This window comes from Peromyscus californicus, unplaced genomic scaffold, assembly GCF_007827085.1.
Source record: "Peromyscus californicus insignis strain IS unplaced genomic scaffold, ASM782708v3 Scaffold_5__1_contigs__length_169319896, whole genome shotgun sequence".
Lineage (NCBI taxonomy): Eukaryota > Metazoa > Chordata > Mammalia > Rodentia > Cricetidae > Peromyscus > Peromyscus californicus.
The window spans coordinates 74,325,404-74,347,651 of record NW_026294573.1 but is presented as its reverse complement, the minus strand read 5'-3'; the positions used below and the strand labels follow the sequence as shown (position 1 = coordinate 74,347,651).

General features: G+C 37.6%; 1 protein-coding gene across 43 annotated transcripts in view; it reads right to left on the bottom strand.

Moving 5' to 3' along the window:
* Ptprd (protein tyrosine phosphatase receptor type D) overlaps positions 1-22,248 on the bottom strand; it is a 2,293,154-nt gene that overhangs the window by 654,763 nt on the left and 1,616,143 nt on the right. For all 43 annotated transcript variants that reach the window (XM_052717072.1, XM_052717069.1, XM_052717068.1 and 40 more), the window contains one exon: positions 21,653-21,691. The gene's annotated coding sequence lies outside the window, so the exon portion shown is untranslated. The remainder of the gene's footprint in view (positions 1-21,652; positions 21,692-22,248) is intronic.

The following is a 22,248-nucleotide window of genomic DNA, read 5'->3' as shown; positions in this document are numbered from 1 at the left end:
GGTGACAGCCTAGTAGAAATATTTGCATAGAATCTATATGGTTGTGGAGAAAAAGAATGAGTTCAAGTTTTACTGAAGTGTGCTAAGTGCTTACTAAAAGTCCCTACACCTTATCTTCAGAAGGCAAACACTTGCAGGAAACTGTCTTAAAGAATAAAATAGCAATAAAATGACTCTTAATGACATTCTGTTATACTCAGATCAGTATCTTGCTCAGCCATCATCGGAGAAGCTTCCTCCTGCAGTAGACCGGAGTAGATACAAAGACCCACAACTGGACAATGTATAGAGACTGAGAGACTTTAGAAGACTCAGTACATAATGGGATATCTCCATCAAATCCCTCCCCTCAGGGCTCAGAGATTACTATGAAGAGAAGGTGGAAAGATTGTAAGAGTCGGAGGGGACAGAAGACACCAAGGAAGCAAGGCTTTCTAGTTGCAACAGGACTGATGCAATATGAACTCACTGCAAATGACGGTGCATGCACAGAGCATGCGGAAGTCTAGGCCAGATAGGGTCCCGATGATAAGAAGTAGACAAAATCGCCAACTCCTTAGCCAGAAGCTATCTACAAATGATAACTGCTCAAATTATCTCCAGTGAAGTTTCAATGGGTACAGGACATATGACAACCAGTGAAGTACCAACTGAAAAGGAACTAGTTTTTGTTTCTTACAGATCTTTTGTTTATATGTTACAGTTTCCTGTTTTTTTATGAGTTTTCTGTGTGCAAATGTGTGTGTGTGTGTGTGTGTGTGTGTGTGTGTGTGTGTCAGTGTATGTATGTGCTTCTTGTACTTTTTCTTTGCATCTTCTTCCCATTGATTTGTTTTGTCTTATTCTTGTTTGTTTTTATTTTATGTTATTTTATTTCACTATTTTCTTTAGATGTCTGTTTGTATTCTAATGAGAGAGTACAAAAAAAAGTGTGGATTTGGGTGGGTATGGAAGTGTAGAAGATCTGGGGGAAATTGGGGTAGAGGAAACTAATCAGAATTTATTTTATAAAAAACCTATTTTCAGAAAAAAAAAAACAGCCTTAAGGAATGATTACCACAGCCTTTTGATCAAAGGTCATGTGGTAGATCTTAGTTTACTAAGAAAGGAATTTTTTTTTAATTGCAACCAGCAAGTGTTTTTATGCTTTATTGTAAATTGCAAAATATTTTACAACAGATGTTTGTTTTTGCAATTTCTGTTCCTGTAAACATTTCTAACTGTGGCAGAAATTCCTTTTTGTGGGCCTAGGACTCAGACCACCCCCAGGGGGCCACCCTGTTACCTGTTCCATAAAAACTGTAAGAAATTCTTTGGGTGTTTGGGCATTCTCTAGGACCTAGCATAGGTTCTGTCCATGTGTAAGGAGGAGCTGTCCCACCCCCTCTACCAGAGTGCATGGCTGATTTGTTGCTGCTTCGAATTCCCACGACAACATAAGGGAGACAACTAGTTGGGTTATAGAGCAGAGGCTGCATTAGTGTCTGGGCCCACAACACAGAACGTTTTTGCAGTTTGATGGCTCGCTCCAGCTAGGCATCTTTTGCCTTGTCTGTTTGAGGCCCCTTCAGATTCATGCGGTGACAAGGTCTTTATGACTTCAAATCAGTGTGTGTGAGGAGAACAAAGGGGACCTCAGGGCTCAAAGCTTCCAGGAACTTAACTTCAGCTGTTTCAGGATTTGGATAGGATTTTTTTTTTTAACTACCATTTTTGACTATCATGTTGTTATAGAGAAAACACATCCAGAGACATCAACGAGTCACTTACAAACCAACTTTTGCAGTCTATCAATCTGTTTTCTTGGTTTCTATATTTTTCTATTACTTTCAGAATTATTCTTCCTAAAGAATGGCTACTCACATGGACTGATCCTCATGCCTAGTCCACTGTGTGTATGTGTGTGTGTGTGTTAGAAGATTCAGACTCACATCACATTCTATAACTACTCAAATTACTGTGTTCATCATAATTAAAAGTTTTACCATAATTTTATAGAATAGCAAGATTAATTTATAAATCTCATATCACATATGATAATAGAGTATAGAGCCTTTATCACATTTAAGTAGTGGAGGAATTGGCAATGTAAATGGGAAGTGATATTTTTATTATAAAGTATTTAGTACAATATTATTAGAAAAACTAACATTTGTGGGTTTTAATGTTAAAATTTTTACAATATATTGAAAACAGTTCAAGCAAAGCCAAGTAATGATCAGGTCATTAATCAGCCCACACTAAAGAGTGATTGAAGGATCAAAATTTAAAGGGAATTTATATAAATAGTAGTGGAAATATATAAATAATTTTCTATTATATAAACCAATCTTAAAATCTTTACAAGTTGTACCTGTTTCTTTTATATTTAATTATGTATGTATAGAGGCAGTGAATTCATAGCTCAGGGCTATGCTACTCCAACAATAACATCTTTTATGATGTCTAATTTATATTGCTTGATGTTTTATATATAATTAGATTTTTCTTTCAAATCTCAGCAACTTAACTTTAGGCTTTAGTCTGGTTACTGGGCTTCTGCTTACATCTAGATACCCAACTATATGATGTAGAAATCTACTTAATGTCCTGTCTCAGTAGGACCTGGGGACAGGGCTCTGGCTTGGTAGGTTCCCTCCAGGGTATTAGAGCCCTACTTTTGTGTTCCATTTAAGACATTTCCTCACTATGCACTACCTATCCATAAACTTCATTGTGTTTCCTTCCTCTGTAGATTTCCTATGTTATCATCAGTGAGCTGTTTGGCCCAGCCCAGCCCTTCTGAGTTTATAATAATTACTCAAGAATTTAGTGAGCTGTGCTGCAGGCATGAAATTAACCACATTGGAAGCATGTAACCAAAAAAGTAAAATAAACATATGTCATAATAAATAATATGCTCTTCATTCTTGGAAAGTTGGTTCAGCAACACCACTGGCACATTGTGCATTTCAAAACATGTTAAGAAACACAAACTATAAGTCAAACATTGTCCTTGCAGTATATATTCCTGGTCCTCATCTTGGTATATTGAAGTGGCTTTACCATCAAGGGTGTGAACCACACATAACCCAGTGTGGTTCTGGGTTCTGGTTCCTTAGTTGTTTTTAAGCAACTGAGACATGGATAGCTGAAGGTAAAATGACTTTCTGAAAACTCTGGGCATCTCTAAGTGTAACTGTCTGTAACTGGAAGCCTCTCTCTACTAATTTCAACTATTAAAATATACCTGTTTGCATTCTACTCTCTCAACTGCCAATATGTGGTATGAGACTAGGAATGTCTTCTGTACTTCATTATAAATACCCTTTGACTGTGGTTTTGGAAGTACATGCTTCAAGGGAGATTTTATAAGATGGCATGCTTCCATGATAGTGTTTGTTAGCTTGGTTTACATATTTATTTAGGTTCTGTAAAATAATTTAAAAAAATTATTTTATGTGCATGAATGCTTGGCTGTATTATGTATGCATGTATGATTTATGAATGCGTGTGTATAATATGTGTACTTGCTGCCTGAGGAAGCTGGAAGAGGTCCTCAGAACCCCAAGAACTAGAGTTAAAAACTGTTGTGAGCTGCCTTGTGGGTTCTGGAGACTGAACTCAGGTCCTCTGCAAGAAGACCAAGAGTGCTTAACCCCTGAGCCATCTTTCCAGCCTCATGCTTTAGGTCCTTGTTTAATGCTCCTTAAATATTTATCTACTCAAATGTAGCTGGGGATATTTTGAAGCAATGGCCAATGAACAAACTGTGAAGGAGAGGCTGAGCTCGGCTCTGATAACACAGTTGGTAAGGGAGGTGTTTGATGACTTGCTGCTTTGAAATGAGCTTCTTTAATGTTCCCTTGTGTGTTTTTGAACTTCTCTGTGATAGTTGGTAAAAGATTCCCCATTAAAGGCTTAACTTTATTAATAAAATCAGACATATCCCGATCTGCCAATGCCTGGTTCTACTATACAAATAGGGGTCTGACCACGATTAACTATCAGTTAACTTATTGTTCTTTGGGCAGGGGATCTAATTCTAGTCTCATGGTTGTTATATTTCTAAATAAACCTAACCTCATTCATGTCTAGTCTAATTCCACCATAGGAGATTTTCTGAAATGCAAAGAACAACATTGAATATTTCTTACATAAATCTTTCTTCCTTCTCTGAGCCCTAATACATCACAGATTTATGGTTTAAAATATTTTAAGGAAAAATATTTATCCCCAAATACTCCAAAGAATATTGTATTTTGAAAAAATCAGTGTGTGTTTATTAGTATAATTATAATTTAGAAGCATACACATTATCTTAACCCATTTTAAGTTTTAACATCATGTCACAAAAGGCTTTAAACTATTTCTAGGCTGTACTTCAAATATTTTAGACATTATCCTCTAACATAAACCCTGAATACTCTTATCCCTCAACTAAATTTCAGGCATTTGGACATAAGACCTGTTAGAGCTGTGCAGTCATGGCAATTCAAAATCACATATCTGCTGTAAATATTCTGAAACCCTAAACTTTTGGCACATCCCATCCTGTGCCTGTTTTCTTGCTTGGCTCTTTTTGGTTAAAATGATGAAGATCCAGAGTGACTGCATCCTATATAATTCTTCCCAAATGTTTCACTTCCTGACATTCTTCAGCCACATGGAACATTTCCATTTTCAAAAGGTGAAAAGTGCCAGTAAGAAAATAAGTTTATAGTTGGAAAATATAACAACACTGCAAGTTAAAATATGAGGGGGAATCTGCCCAGATATAAGAGAAGGATTGAAAATCTAACCTCTGGAATCCATAAGCCTCATTTTTTGGTAGAGCAAGAAGAGAGGAACCCAGAAGTGTGCAGTACTGAGCAACATATCAGACTCAAAACACTTTTATAAGGACAAAGTGGGTCAGAACAAAATTAAAAAACACCCCAAACTGAGCTTGTTTTCAATGATAGTCTTGTTCAATTTTACAAGACATAGAGAGGCCAAAAATGAGCTACAGTTTACGTCATTTGCATTTTCTGCCAGGTGTTAGCATTCTTAGCTGGAGTCATCCATTCCTTCATTAGCTATGCTATCTTACAGCCCCAACTACACACAGCTTTGAGTAGACAGACCTTCATGGGAAAATAATCACATAGCTTTGCCATAGGACCAGTCTGCTACCATTGGTTGACAGAGGAGCTAGCAAAATTCACTAGTGGACCTTAATAGTAAACCAGTTACAACAGGTACTGGCCAGTTCACTACTAGGTACTTCACATGATACAAAAGAGCTTAAAAAAATCTACAAAATCCAATCTGAGTTTATTTCATCCAAGACAATGATAATAAAAAAAAGCAACTACCTTGCTTGAGAGCTGTGAGAATGAGAAGCTAGCTGGTGTAAGCAAAAGTAGAGTGGTGCTCAGTGCATATTATACATACTATGCACTAAATGAATAGCCAGTACTATTACAAGTAATTAATTTGTCATTATCATAAGTGAAGGAGGAACCTCTGTGTGAAGTGATGAAAACACAAGGAAGTATGGAATTCACTTGTCCTTAGTGACCCACTGAATTCACTAGTCATTTCAAAAGGTGACTGCAAACCTAAAGAAAGGTGGCAGCAGCTACACCTGCCCAATCACTCTGTAAAGAGGCATTCTACAAAACAGCTAAGTATAAGAAGACAGGAAGGGCTGGGCAACAATTTCTGCTGGTCTCAGCTGCAGAGCACGATGGGATTGCTCCCAAGGGTGCCTTTTAATAAAGTTCACTTTATTATTCTCTAATCCATTTTAGCAAGCTTCACTGGGTTAACCATCGTTTTCTTAAATGAGAGATTCTTTTTCTTTTCAAGAAGCAAATCGAGATTTCTTATCATAATTTGGTATGTCTAGAAGACAAATCTATACCTTTCACTGTTCAGCGGCTGGACTGCTGCTGTAGACCAGCTGTCTTGCTTCACTGGACTTGTAAGAGAAAAATAGCACACATGCAATGATGACTAGAAAATATAGCTCCTTGGAATTGTCTTTACTATGAAGCTACTCAGGCTATTTTGCTCATCACGAATGACTTTTAATTTCCACAGGACAGATCCCATCAATAAGCCCTGAGATAGCTGCTGCTTCATTTAGAATGAAGCAGTGGTCCACTGATTCAGTGAAGACTTCCTCCACTGTCATTTCTGAAGCACGAGGATTTAGAGTCAAAAGAAAGAGCCCAGGTATTTCCACTGACAATGTCATATGACAACGTTAAACTCTGATGATCATTCTGGGCTCTCCTACATTAGAAAGGCCATGAGAAAAATGTGATACATGATTTATAAATTTGGAGCCTCTTTCTTTTCTCTTATTGTTCTTTTCCCTCTAGAATTAGCAAAACACATGATTTCACAACAAAAGTCTGTTTATGTTCAGGAATAGACAAAACAAGAATTACCCATTCCCTTGGAATTTACATATTCAGTTTTAAAGCTAATGTTCTGAAGTCAATGATCCCCACAGTTCTATCTCTGCTTTTTGAAATGAAGATCGAACTCAAAATTTGCAATCCCCAGTGGGCCAAAATTACCATACTTATTTACATGATCTACCTATTGTTTATAAGTTGAAATTAGGAATAGATATTATGTCAACATTGGCTCATGGTCTATTAATTTTAGGAAGTGTTATTAACATTATAAATCAGTTTCCCTGGTAGTTAAAGGCAAATTCCACTGTTTTAGTATGGCAAGGAATCAAAAGTACACCAAACTGAAATTCAAATTACCTCAAACATTTTTGAATGTATTCTCTCTCTCTCTTTCTCTTTATTCTACTCTCTCTCTCTCTCTCTCTCTCTCTCTCTCTCTCTCTCTCTCTGTCTTTCTCTCTCTTATCCCCCTCCCCCTTTTAAGAAATATTTGTCTATTTGTCTATGAGAAGCAGAGAAATGATTCTTTGAAGTAGGATAAATTACATTCATGCTTAGCATAACTACACATAGGCAGCTGTATAAATCCAATAGCCTTTTCTTCATCGATACTGGAAGCTTAGGTAGAGGAAATTCTGTTTGTAATGTCTAATGATTGTCCATTCACCACAAGGAAAAAGTCTCCATCACCCTTCCAGAATGTTCAAAGCAATCATGTTGAAAGGAAAACACTAATACACAAATGTACTTTCAGTACAAGGTCCTTACTAAATTGTAAAATTTAATTCCTTGTTTAGTACGTGTTCTTTTCCCTTCATTTTCTTTGCTTTCTACTCCATCCCCTTTTTTTCCCTTCTACCCTCCCTTCCAATCTTTCTTTGATTTGAATAGGAAACATTCCAGTAAATTTAGCACAGCACCTATCAATGCTTCTTTCTTAGAAAGAGCTACAGATTCTGTGACTTCTCTTCCCTGAACAGACACCTTCATGTCTTCACCCCTCTATTCTGATTGGAACTGCATATTTGGATTTCCTGTAGTGTCTTTTCTTTTTTGTTTTTTAATTTATTTAGTTTTTTCCTGTGTTTGACTTCTTTCTTTCTTTCTTTCTTTTTTTTTTTTTTTTTTTTTTTTTTGGTTTTTCGAGACAGGGTTTCTCTGTGTAGCTTTGCGCCTCTCCTGGAACTCACTCTGTAGACCAGGCTGGCCTCAAACTCACCTGCCTCTGCCTCCTGAGTGCTGGGATTAAAGGCGTGTGCCACCACCACCTGGCGACTTCCTATTTCTTGAGTCTTAGTTTTATATAGTTTATTCTCACATGCTACTTAAATGTATATTCCATTTGTTTATTATGAAAGATTAGAAGGAAGATGGATTTTAAAGTGTTTAATCTATCTGAAAATGCATTCATTACATTTTTATTATTACTAACTTTTGATACTAAGGTAGTGCTTTATATCCTTTCTAAATTTTTAAAGATGTGTGTGAATTCTCAAAAATATCCCAAAAAAGTGCAGCTATTTAGAAAGTGTATTGTGTATATTTATTCCATATGATAACATTCTTTTTAAAGTTTTATTTTACTATTTATTTATCATGCATGCAGGTTCTGTGAAGTTCAGAAAAGGGTGTCACATTTCAAGAAGTTGGAGTTATAGGCAGTTGAAAGTCGCTTGATGTGGGTACAGGGAACTGGATCTGTTCCTCTGAAACAGGAACAAGTGCTCTTAACTGCTGAACCTTCTCTTCAAATACTCATGGCACTGTTTTGCAGGCATTTTCATAGAAGTCTGTATTGTAACATGAACACCCAGCCACCAATGCTCTGCCGCCCTCTTCTCCACCCCAATTTCTCCACTTGTTCTCCTACAGTGCTGGTTTCTACTTTCATGTTATATATATATATCCGTGATTTTATAGATGTATAGAGATCACAAATGAGAGTAAACAGTTATACTTGACTTTCTGAGATTTGTTTAATTTGCTTAATATGATTATCTCCTGTTTACCAACTCTCCTGCACCCTAAGCTGGGTTCATGATCTAGTTATTGTGACTAGTGCTGCAATAAACATCATTGGGCAGGGATTTCTGTGATGTGTCAACTTGAGATCTTTTGATAAGTCTTCCTTCAGGCTTGGTATATATCTGTGTCATATAGCAGATCCTATTTTAGTTTTTCATGAAATCTCTATATGAATTTCCATAGTACCTGCACTAATTTATAATTCTACAAAATGTGTTGTTTACTATTGAGAATTTTATTCTATTTGTATATTCTAGAGATTCATCTTCTATCAAATGAAGTACTAGCAAAGATTTCCTCTTGTTGTGCATGCTGTCTTTTTTGCTATGTGGTTAGGTTTATAATTTCATGAGGTCTATTTGTCTAGCGTTAACTGATTTCCAGAGCCATGAGAATCTTATTCAAAAAGCCCTTGCTTATGCTCATGTCTTCAAATACTTTCCTAGTTTGTCCTGTGACATTGCAGAATTGCAGGTCTAATATTAAGGTTGTTTGTTGATCTGGCCGGGTGGTGGTGGCACACGCCTTTAATCCCAGCACTCGGGAGGCAGAGCCAGGCTGATCTCTGTGAGTTCGAGGCCAGCCTGGTCTACAGAGTGAGATCCAGGAAAGGCACAAAGCTACACAGAGAAACCCTGTCTCGAAAAAAACAAACAAAAAACAAACAAAAAACAAAAAATAAACAAACAAATAAAAAACCCAAAAAAGTTGTTGATCTGGCTTAGAGTTGATTCGTTCACAGAGTGAGAGATTGAGATCTAGTTTCTTTTTTCTATGTATGGATACACTCTGTTCTCAGTGCTATGTGTTGAAGAGGCTCATATTCTCTAGTGTACATTTTCAAAATATTTGTGAGGAAAAGTCAGATGGCTGTAGCTATGTGAATCTATATCTGAGTTATCTGTTCTACTCTATTGATCTCCATGTGTGGGGGCTAGTACCGTGGTCTTCCTCTTATCATGGCTTTGCAGTATACCTTGAAATCAGGTTTGTTGATGCCTCTAGAAATATTTGCTTTGCCCAGGGTTGCTTTGGGCATCCAGTGTCTTTTTTTCCCCCCTTCCACATGAGTTTTACAGTTTTTTCCTATTTCTGTGAAGAATGACATCAGAATTTTGGTAGGGTAACAGTAATCAGTAGATTGTTTTTGGTAGTACATTCATACTTGCAACATGGATCCTTCCAATTCATACAAGTGGGAAGTCTTTTCATCGTTGAGTATCTTTTTTTTTTTTTTTTCCCTTCAAGTGTTTTGAAATTTTCACTGCAGACGTCTTTCACTTTCTGGGTTAGATTGACTCTGAGATGTTTTTGAGGAAATTTTTCATTCACATTTTATATATAAAACTTAGACTCATGTACACACATATGTATAGGAGTCTAAGTTATAAATCTCTTCTCTAGGATTTTAAAGCACTCCTATCTTCTAGTCTGAGAGAATTCAATGCTATTTTGAGAAATATGATGTTATTCTTATTTTTATCTATCTATCTATCTATCTATCTATCTATCTATCTATCTGTCTGTCTGTCTGTCTATCTATCTATCTATCTATCTATCTATCTATCTATCATCTATCTATCTACCAATCTATTGGTTTTCTGAGACAAGTTTTTCTGTGTATCCCTGGCTGTGCTGGAACTCTCTCTGTAGACAAGGCTGGCCTCTAACTCACAGAGCTCTGTCTGCCCCTGCCTCCAGAGTGCTGGGATTAAAGGTGTGTGCCACCACCTCCGGGCTGCCATCCTTATTTTAATTCAGTAGAGTAATACCTATGCTCATCACCACCCTTTTCATTGCCTATGCATTTTGAGTTTAGAATGTTGAGCTTGACAATTTTGTAATGTTTGCATTATGTGTTTCAAGTAGGAATTGGAAAACCGTTCATATGTTAAGTTGTCATTGGAGCCTGCTTCTCAGGAAACTTAAGCCCCTTAGTTCTAAAATGTTTTCCTTCAATACTAGTTCATTACTTTTGTGCCTAGATCTTCTACGTTTTTGGAAGCCATTTTAGTCAGATTCCTAATATCTTGAATTAATTCTCTCACTACATATTTTTATACTATTACCCTTTATTTTCATTCAGTTTTCTAGAAGACGTTATAAACATTATCTATCATCATCTACGTAGGTTGTCTATGTGCTACATGTTGTCAACACACAAGATCCTTACATTTTGTCTGGATCTTCTGTTTTAATTTCATAAATCTACTACTTTAAAAATCAGCTCCTGACTTGTGTCTTTTAAATCTATTATTATTTAACAAATAACAAAAAAGTTAGAATTTGGAATAGTACTAGATTTTCCCTCCTATTCTATTGGGGTGTGTCACTGTTTCTTCTCATGTGAGAGAACCTACATCCACATCAGTTTATTTGAGGCCCCAGAGCAGAGTTTAAGCAGCAAAGCTCTGACTTAGCAGATCTCACTTCTAATCTGACATCTTTCTGTATAATCACCACAGGGAAAAGTAGCAAAGATCCACTACTAAAGTGTGATGCAATGTACTTTCTAAAATGTTCTCATTGAGGATCAGTACCTACATGGATGTCTGCTTCTGGCCATTTTAGGACCGAGCCTGTATGTGCATGTGCATATGCATGTGTGTGTAAGTTAGGAATGGTAGCTAAGTCTTCTTGAGATGTACGCAACTTGCATACCCAAATTGTATTTAAAAGGTATTCACCTGTTTCTCACAGTTTAAAACTATGAGTAATTGCAAACTCTAGAATGCAATTAATGTATGATTTAAGGCTGTAGGAGTCAGGAAGCTCGTTTAAGTGCTAAAACTAAAAACTTTGAGTTTTTGGCTCAAACTAACTAAGAGTTAGTTATATATCAGGATAGGTAAGCCATACATGTAGTAGGATACTTTTTACTCTTATGGTTATAAAAATAAACATTTACTCTACTGAATCAACAAAAGTTATACTGAAGTTTTATATATATATATATATATATATATATATATATATATATATAAACTATATATATATATAAACTATATATATATATATATAAACTATATATATATAATTAAGCTCGTTGTTGTGACCTGTATGGACTTGAAAAGGGGTTCATTCATATCTTGTGTGTTTGGTTTACTTTATGTCATAGCTACTTCTCAGATATCTGATCCCCCTCAACCACTGGTGCTGTAAGAAGCTTCATTCAGTGCAGAATCTTGTGTCAATGTGTGTGACGGAGATGCTTGTTGATTGAGGCTTTAATGAGGGGGCTTTAGATAATGAGATACTCATTTTTAAGTATCATTATATGTTGATGTTTTCTCAAACACGTTTAAGTGCTGTGGGATGTTCTGTATGACAAATGTGTTGCTGATTGGTCAATAAAACACTGATTGGCCATTGGCTAGGCAGGAAGTATAGGCGGGACAAGGAGGAGAATAAAGCTGGCAAATGGAAGGCTGAGTCAGAGAGACACTGCCAGCCGCCACGATGACAAACAGCATGTGAAGATGCCAGTAAGCCACGTGCCATGTGGCAAGGTATAGATTAATTGAGATAGATTAAGTTAAGCTATAAGAACAGTTAGCAAGAAGCCTGCCACGGCCATACAGTTTGTAACCAATATAAGTCTCTGTATTTACTTGGTCGGGTCTGAGCGTCTGTGGGACTGGCAGGTGAGAGAGTTTGTCCTGACTGTGGGCCAGGCAGGAAAACTTTAGCAACATTTAAGTTTCTCCAAAGAAGAGCACTTCACTTTAGCCTTTGTGACTTATGTTCAAAAGGATATCTACATTCCTTTTTTGCATTGAGAGCCTTCCTGGCACTCATTTATTTTGAAATTCTTGATTTTTGGTTTAATTTCTTTAAAATTTTACACTTCTGATTTCTTTCTGGATGATCTCATAGCTATATATTAATATGAAAGGTATTTGGTAATCTAAGCATAATCTAAAGAATTGTATGTAATCATTTTCCTTCTACATACTTTGCCTTGTGTCCATATGCCAGACAAGTGAAATAATTGAATGTTCTGCTTTTGGAGTCTCAGAGTGGATGGAGTGAATTGGCATGTCTCTCAGCATTAGCTAAGCTTAGTTTCCTAGCCAAACTCTAGACAGAAAGTCATGACTTTGGTTCATTTTGGTTTCTTGTTCTCTTGCTGTGGTCACAGAAGACAGTAAGGGCAGAGTGAAAAAAAAGTTGCATTGTAACAATATTTAGAAATTCTTCCCATTTTTGGACTAGCTTAGTTAAGGAGTTCTGGAGATTTAGGTTGACCTGGGGCTGATGCTGTGGGGCCTTGGGGAAATTTTGCGCTTTTATGGCCTTGAACTTTGCTTTAAAGGAGACTTGGAAATACAGAAAGAGCTTTAACTTAGTCAGCCTGTGTTAACATGAACATTATTGGTTTCTTTTAACCACTGCAAATAGCCGAAATCATAGTAAAGATTCCAGCAATGCTTTGTGAAAGTCCTATGGTTCTGAAAAGAGACCAAAACCTAACTAAATGATTGATGTAGCTTCTAAAGCAATGTAAGAAAGCAACAGAAGTCTTTCCCAGTATTCCCTAGGCAGAAAAGGAAGTAATCAGTTCAGATAATAGAAAGTAGGCTATGGATGGAAGTTCAATTCTGATAGAAATGGGACAAAATTGTAAAGAATATATGGACACATCTCCCTTCCTGATCTATTTTCACTTTTCCACCTGCTTCTGTATGATTGGTAAGTTCAACTTTATGGAATTTGCCAATGAGGATTATTTACTTTGTGCTTCTATATGACTTAGACAACAGGAGCTACTAACAGATTAACATTATAAGGGGAAAGAAAATAGTTCTGTGACTTATTTGTCTTGTCCTTTTTTTAAGAGCTATTTTTATTTTTATGTATTTGTGTTTGTGTGACAATATTTCCCATGTGCCTGTGGAGTCCAGAAAGGGCATTGGATTCCTTGGAGCTGGAGTTATAGGTGGTTGTGAGTCTGCCAACATGGGTGCTAAGAACTCAACTCTGGTCCTCTGGAAGAATAGGAAGTATTCTTAACTGTGTGCCGTCTCTCCATCTCTTTGTTTCTCTGTTTCTTTAGTTGTCAGAATATGTAAGGTCAGGCTTTAGTTGGATGACCCTCTTCAAAAGTACAGGTCTTTCCAAGTTCCAATAACACTGTGTCTCATCAAGCCACAGCACGGCTGCTTTGTTCTCCTTTAAAAATGTACAGCCCTCTGTAAATAGTTGCTCACTTTCTGAGAAGATACTGATTAATTCATCTACAATGGTTCACCATATATAACCCCTCCCACAGCCACATGATAAAGACTTCTTTGTAGCCTGTGGTACTGTTGGGAGTAGATGGAACTGCTGTGGGATGTTCTGTATGGCAAATGTGTTGCTGATTAGTCAATAAATAAAACACTGATTGGCCATTGGCTAGGCAGGTCATGTAGGCGGGACAAGGAGGAGAATAAAGCTGGCAAGTGGAAGGCTGAGTCAGAGAGACACTGCCAGCCGCCATCAGGACAAGGAAGATGTAAAGTACCGGTAAGCCACAAGCCACATGGCAAGGTATAGATTAATAGAAATGGATTAATTTAAGCTGTAAGAACAGTTAGCAAGAAGCCTGCCACGGCCATACAGTTTGTAACCAATATAAGTCTCTGTGTTTACTTGGTTGGGTCTGAGTGGCTGTGGGACTGGCAGGTGAGAGAGTTTGTCCTGACTGTGGGCCAGGCAGGAAAACTCTAGCTACATGGAACCTTTAAGAGATGGAGTCTAGTCCTCTGACCACTTGTGTGTGTGCCCTTGAAGAGGAGAGTGGGATCATAGGCCTTTCTCTTTCTTGCTCTTTCCTTATTCTGTATGTGACAGATGTCATGAGTTGAGCAGCTTCCTAAATGCCACTAGGGGAATAACTTCCTGTCAAAGGCACTTGCAAATGACTTAATGCCTTCTTCAAGTAGGAAAGCATCATGACCAACTGAATACACACTAAAACCTTGAGAACTTTGAGCCAAAATAGACCTTTCATTCCAGTATCTCAGTATTTGTTATAATAATAGAAATCTGGCTACCCCACTGGACTAACAGAAATCAAGCATTGCTTATTGCATATGCAAAATTCCATATTGTAAAACAGACACATCTTTCAGAGAAGCTAACAGTTATTGTTGGAAGTTTTCAGTCATTTAGTTTGTTATTTTGTGTGTGAAAAAAATCTATGTTTTTTCAGTTCATATCTAATGTACTCATGGTTTAAATTGCTTTAGTTACCAACGGTTAAAAGTATATATCCTGATTACCTTATACATTGCTTCTTTTCGGGAGAATATGACAACTATGGACTAAAGGGGCCATCAGAATTAGTGTCTATTCTAGGATGACCCTGGAGGCTACAAGGTGGGTAGTTTTTCAGGGCTCATCTGACATAGCTTCCCCTTTTCTATACAGCTCCATAAATCTCAACACACAGCTCCTTAGGGCAATGGCTTATAATTCGCCTATTAGTCTCACATCCTGGAAGGTTAGGAAGCCTGGAGTTTTTGATTTAAATATTATACAATTAAGTGGTTATTTGAGAAAAGAGACCTATGGATAAAGAGATTGTAAAACACATAATAACCACAGCATATAATTACACAGTATATAATCAGCTCTGTGGGTAACACAAGTCAAACAATATCACATGTTATGAGGTGTTTATTACTAGCAAACTGTATTATTCAAAGTCCTAAGACTCAGAATACGCCCGGAGAGAAAGGGGGTTCAAATGCTTTTCAATGCCAGTGCAGTTAAGAATATAGTGTCATTCATTACATAGCTCGACTCAAGCTCTTACAAAGAGAGGAGCTCTGGGTGTGGCTCAGTAATAATTTCACAGTCTACAGATATATTGACAGCCATTTTACATCTTTATTAGCAAGATCATAGTAAGATATTTGATTTTTTATGCAATTTTTAATTCTAGTTCTAATTTGGGATTTCAGGGCTGCCCTTACCATCAGTATTTGTTATGATACTTATCTGGCAGAGGGACTTTGTTGTGGCTCATGCTTTCTATCTTGGTGTCCACAGTGAAATGTGTTTCACTGGGAAGGGGCTCCCTCTTGTCAGATTTTTAGTGATTGTGTCTTATTTTCCCTTACTGCCTTTTCACACCAGGGTGGTAAGCTGAAAGACGGATAGGGCAAAGAATTTCAAGCACTGCCTGTAACTGAGAGGAGCTGTAGACAATTGCCAACAAGGAGCCAAAGCTTTCACTCTCACTTTCCAAAGAAAAGGCAGTCTGGTAACAACCAGAGTGGGCAAGGCAGTGCATCCATCACCAGTCAAGCCTGCAGCTGAAAACTAAGCCCCAGTAGATACTGATTATAAAAGGAAGGATTGTAGGAGCCAGAGGGCTCAAGGATACCACAAAAACACAGCCCACAAAATCGACTAGCAGGCAGGGCTCGTAGGGGCTCACAGAGATTGAAGTGACAATCAGAAAGCCTATAAGGGTCTGAGCTAGGTCCTCTGTGTTATACTTTGGTTGTATAGCTTGGTGTTTTTGTGGGACTCCTAACAGTGGAAGTGGAGTTTGTCTCTGACTCTTTGGCCTGCTCTGGGACCCTTTTCCTCCTACCAGGTTGTCCAGCCTTGATTTGAAAGTATTATCTAGTCTTAATGTAATTTGTTTTGCTGTGTTCAGTTAATATCCTTGCAAGACTGGCTCTCTTTTGAAGGGAAATGGAGGAAGAGTGAAATCAGGGGAAAAGAGGAAATGAGGGGGAGAGGCTCTGAGGAGTGGAGGGAAGGGAAACTGTGGTCAGGATGTAATATATGAGAGGAGAATAAATTAAAAATATGGTTCCAGAATTGACAAAAAAGATGTATATCTATTGTATTAGCTGTTAAGCCTTGTGTGACTTGATACCCTGCAGAGAAAACTGACATAGCTAATGAGCATGGGGCTGAGTGCCCTGAGATGTCTTCTTAAATCCACATACTTAAGGAAGTCAGGATAAATGATTTCTAACAGAAGTGGCCAATACAAGAAGCAACTGAGTAAGACATTTTCTTTCACACTCAGGCAAAAGAAACTCTGACTACGTTAAGAGCATAGAGAACAAAACAAACTGTAAGGGAGATTTAAGAACCGTGCGATTTTTATAAACCTTTGTCATATTCCATGCCATATGCATGCTTTGTCAGTCTGCTTTCCAGGATAAGGAACTGCCTTCTCTGCCATGTTAGGGTATATATTCTTGCAATTGCATCCCATAATGCCACAAAACCCAACAATACTAAAAGGAAATCTGTGTCATGCTTGTGTGCACTACCCACTAGCCTACATTCCTGAATATCTACACTGAATCTCTAGCAGACTGTTGGTGCTGTCTTGGGTGATTTCAGCAAAGCTTTGAGTGTCTGAACTTTTTGAATGAAATAGAAAAACACCACAGAGCATACTAACAGAGACAGAAAGAAATTGAGTTTAAAAGGGGATGCATATAATAAAGTATACTTTTTTAAAAAGCTGAACAATGGTATTTGAAAATTCTTGTCAATTCTTATGTTTCATGTTTCCTCTAATATCTGAGGCTACAGGAGTTCATGTCTCAGTACCAAAAAACAGCTCAACTCTGATGCATTAGACAGAGCTTCTAAAGCAATAATTAATGTATAGGCCACCAACACTAGAACTAATCTTGGGAACAGGGAAAATAAATGTGCCATGGGAGTTACCATAGGGTGGCACTGACATTGGTGGGTCTCATCATTGATCATTGGTGATAGCAGCAGAATGATCACTCACAAGGCAGACCTAATAATATCCTCAAATATGGAAGAGTCCTCACTTGCTGCCTGCTCTGGTAATATAGGCCATGTTAAATGGTTATTTCTTTTCTCCACAGAGCAGAAGCAACGAACTTCCACTTCATTTCCCCAGTGCATTACAAGCATACCTAAGATCTGTTGATTCACTTTTAGGACATTGTCCCTTTTTTTACCAAATTTCTTCCAGCTATAAAACTTGTGGTTCTAAGAAAGTATAGATTTAGCACTCCTCCATGATTCCCAAGTGTGTAGGAACTGTACTCTACCCAGATCCAGACACACAAGGAACATGAACAGTGGGGGATACTTAACTATAACAACCATGAGAAAGTAGCCCAAGTGGTCATTTTCTAGTGGTGTCAAGGAGGGGCCATTGTCACCATTGGTCCTGCCACTGAAATACTACTACTTTAGGCTTAGTAGTCTCATTGAAAACGTGGATGCCCAGGTTGAGGTGTTTAGGTATAATGAATCACGTGCTAGCTCTAAGCAGCTTCACTAAACAGCATGCAGTGTGTCATCACGCTTTAGCTCTTGACTTCTGTGCCTCAGCCACCTTGATGCCTTCGTCAACAGTTGTAGCTATAGCCAAAGAACCGTTTTCACTATACATGCAAACCGTAGGTTCTCTGTAAAGTTAAAACAGTGACCCGATGTGGTGGAAATGCAAAATAAACAATGGCTTGGCCAGTGGCCGTGTCTTACTGAAAGAATTTTTTAGTTAGGTTTAAGGAGTAGAGTCGATAATTTTTAAATAAAACTCCTACCTGACCCCAAGGTAATGTTAAATTCTTATAATCTAGATGAACACGTGCTGCCATTGTGCAAGTTAAGCTTCCTTCTGTGTAAAACTCCAGTATTCTTCAGTAACAGCATTTGTATTGTAGGTATCCTCACAAAAGAACCAATGGCACACGTTGCCTTTGAATTGAGCGTTAGAAGAGTGTGCAGGATACACACACGAGTACACAAAATGAAGAGCTCGCAACCCAGAGAAAGATTACTATCCTTATATAAGTTCTTTAACAGGAATGTTCTAAAGAGGAAATGAGTTTGTTTATCTATGGTAATAACAGGACAGAGATCAAGCTAACTTTACTGTTATTTCTATCAAGTGCTGTGTTTACACCAGAGACAACCTTAGGAAGGAGGAGATGGCTTTGCAGGGTTCGCACAGTGCAAGTGTATTCTAAACACATTCCTCCTCTTGTTTCTGATGCAACCCTGACTACTCAGAACTGTGTTCAGGCAGGCAGCTGACAAATAATGCAGATGTCACAGCACTGCCAGGTCACTACACATGTGGGAGCACACATGTGTATGAATAGAGCAGAAATATTTATTGATCATACTCAACATTCTAATAGTTCAGAGTCAATTTGTCTAATGAGAAAATAAAACATGCACATTTTAACAATGTTAATCGGAAACAATTACTTTTAAAGTTAAGCAAGCAGTCATGCAAGAATCTCTTTAAATTGTTTTCACGCAAGTTTTTTTTTTTTCTTTTAATCTAGAAAAGTTGAAGAGGCTAGCCTCCAATGGATGCTCATTGTGGATATTCTCCCTCCTAACTTCAGGAAGAAGTATACTTAGACTAACTGGGAGGAAGCAGAGACTTCACACCACCAGCAGGAAGCAGATGCACTCAGAAAACATCTTCACTTTTTGGTTATGAAGATGGGGAACGGTGATACGTAGAGGAAACACAGGAGCCGAAGCTTCTGTTTGCTAAAGTAGCACAAGAAATCAGAGGGTTTGGGGCTCACTGACATGTTCAGGAAGATTTGAGGAATCCTGCTATTAACTGGGCAAGGCTCAAAGAATTGTAGGATTTGCTTTTAATTATTTATTAGTGCCTTCCACAGGGGTTGAAATAGTACAGTCCCTGAGATACCATACTGTACCATGTCCCTTCTCAGTCTTCATTCTTTTGGGAGGTAGCCGTTCTTCATAATTTGTCTCATCCATTTAACATTTTCTCCACACCATGTGATAATTTTTGTCTAAATTTGCTCTGAAGATGCCGCGTTTCTCTAAGGGAGGTAGCACGGTGCATTTGCAGTACACCAGAGATGGGTTCCAGCGTTGTTTCCCTTTGTGCCAGTTATGTTTCTAAGGTTTTCTGAGATTCAGCTAAAACCAGACCATCAGTTACTCATTACGTGATCTAGTTGAGGCTCAGATGAGACAATATAAGGAAGGCACCTAGGCTAGCATTGGTAAAATGTGGGAAGAGAGAGATCCCTCCTTTCACCCCACTGGAGAAACTTGAGGATTAGCAGCTGGAGGTTATTATGAGCCTGAAAACACTTTCCTGTACTCCAGACATAGCACCAAGAGGGTGATGACTAAAGATTTTTGCATTATGGGTTAACTCCCCAAAATAACTTTTCAAAATGGCAAAATTGAATCATAAGTACAAACATTTGCACAAATTCTGATAAGGCCAGTTTTATGGCTGCTGGACAGTTAGGCAGGTGCTTGTAGGGTGTTGAAATGCTGTCCTCTGTATTATATCTCCTAGTGATATTCTAGTGATATATTTCAGAGTGATAGCTGTTAAAAATGCCATAGCAAACCTGTAAGAATGTGACTCTGTACTCATTTCTAATGTGAAAACATTTAGGACCAGGAGAAAGTGGCTTTTTTTTTTTTTTTTTTTTTTTTTTTTTTTTTGGTTTTTCGAGACAGGGTTTCTCTGTGTAGCTTTGCACCTTTCCTGGAACTCACTCTGTAGCCCAGGCTGGCCTCAAACTCACAGAGATCCATCTGCCTCTGCCTCCCAAGTGCTGGGATTAAAGGCATGCTCCACCACCACACGGCTAGAAAGTGGCTTTTATAGTAGTTCTGGGATTTTCAGTATTTTGGATTGAGAGTCAGTGGGTACATTTTTACTGCCCCAGCTGAAGGGTCCATGGTTATTCTATATGGTTATTATAGAAAGTAGTGGACTTACAGTGGATATGTATGATTCATAAATAATCCCAAAATTTCCCAATACTTGTTGACTGCTAGTACCACTTTAAAAAAAAAGTACATGACATTGTAGTTACACACCCATGATCAGCAACAAACATAGACCTCATCACATTCCCTAAGTACTTCTGCAGAGGACTGCTCTCCTTATTTGTGCCTTTATCCCAATACAACAGCGTTATGTTGATGAATGCCTGTGCTTTGTTCTTTGGAATAGAAAACCTCACTTACATGCTTTCCTTGGCATATCTGTAGATATCAATCGAGATCAGTATCACATTTAACCTTTCCTTTGTCAACAAATAGCAATTACAGCAAAACTGCAATGTAATTCTAGGGCTTTTTATCCCTGAAGACAAAAGTGATTCGAACCATTCTGACTGTAAATTTGAATGGTTTAAATATGGTTTCTATGAACAAGAACTGTATCTTAATTACTCACTTCGCTTTGAGATACATGGTTTTAACTTTGGGAGAAGTCAGTGCCTTCCTCAGTGCAGAAACATTAACACAAGAGAGATCAGGAATAACTCAGGAACCAGCTCCCTCATTTAAACATGGCTCAAACTGTTCACAAGCCAAGGTTCCCCCAAACATCAAATAATTACATGGTAAGTAGAATCTTTTCTTCAACAAAGTATATAAATACATTCAGTGCTTCTGTTTGCAAAAGATTCCGTGTTCCAGTTTCAGTGAAGTAAATTGTCAAGTAAGTGAAATACCAAAACCTAAAAAGAACTTTCTCCCACTACTCTCTTAAAAAAAATCTATTTTCTTTCTTTTTTCTCTCAAGTGCAATCTATTGTATACCCTGTCTCCAATTTCTGTTCTCTATGGTTAGTTCAGTCTGACTTTATACCTCTGTTCCCCATGTCCACAGTAAGGAGTGGGTTACCTACTGCTTACTTGGCTCTCTTGGTTTGGATGGACACTGGTCCATTTCTTCTTCCTGTTGTTTTCAGCTCTGTCCTTACTGATGTGTTCTGTCTGTTTGTTGTGCTGTCTCTATTATCTTCATTAGCCAATGTTTCTCTCATCATTCCAACCTAGCTCATTCTGATATAGGGTAGGATGTTTGTCTAGACTCTGTGCTAGAAGTCATATTAGCACATGGAACAGTTTTTTTCTAAACCCACTGACAAGTCAGAATAGTCTCTATCTGGTTTAAAAGAAATTACCTTGCAAAAGCTTACAAATTCATTCTTCCTCCTGCAAACAAAACACTATGTCTTGAAATTTCACTGTCTGTAATTTCTTTATATCCATCTATTTATTGCATTAAAAAACTCATGTATATTTAAGACTTCAAATAGGCTCCAAATATTGAAAGTCCACTTTTATTTCTCAACCTACATAAACTTCTAACACTCTTAAAACGATGCCATAACCCACTCTATGAAATAGACACAGTTAAATAATAAAACAAAGGAAACTTGGAAGCTGGGCCCAAACCAGGATGTTTGAAATCTTACTTGCTATTTAGATCCCCCGGGTGCTCACCAGACTTCTCCCTAAACAAAGAAGAAATGTGACAACAATTAAAACATGAAAACGATGCTATTAAAAACTGCTCATTTAGGTGACGCATGTTTATAGCGCCTGGCTAGTGGAAAATGTCAAAATCTATGGAGAAGCAAGATTTGTTGTATTATGGCATTTTTCTTCACACTTACCGTTGCAAAGAGCAATCTAAAACATTCCTTTTTAAGCAACAAGAAGCAAAACTTGCTCTGACTATTCTGGGAAGAGGAATACAGTTCAGAAGTATTCTGTGTGCTTGGCAACATAAATTATATACAATATGAAATTAATGATATAAAACCATCTTTGTTATTAAATAAATATTTGTGTTGAAAAATTCTTGGAATATTCTATGGAGAGGAATATTCTTTGCTGTGTAAATTTTGGTTAAGATTAAAATTATTATTATTATTATTATTATTATTGAATACAGAAAACAATCACTGAGTTGCTTTGAGTAATACCACTGGTTCTCTAAAAAGACAGAATCTCCCAAATTATGAGGATAATGTTAAGAGAGAGAGATTTAAACTTCAAAGCTGGGCTG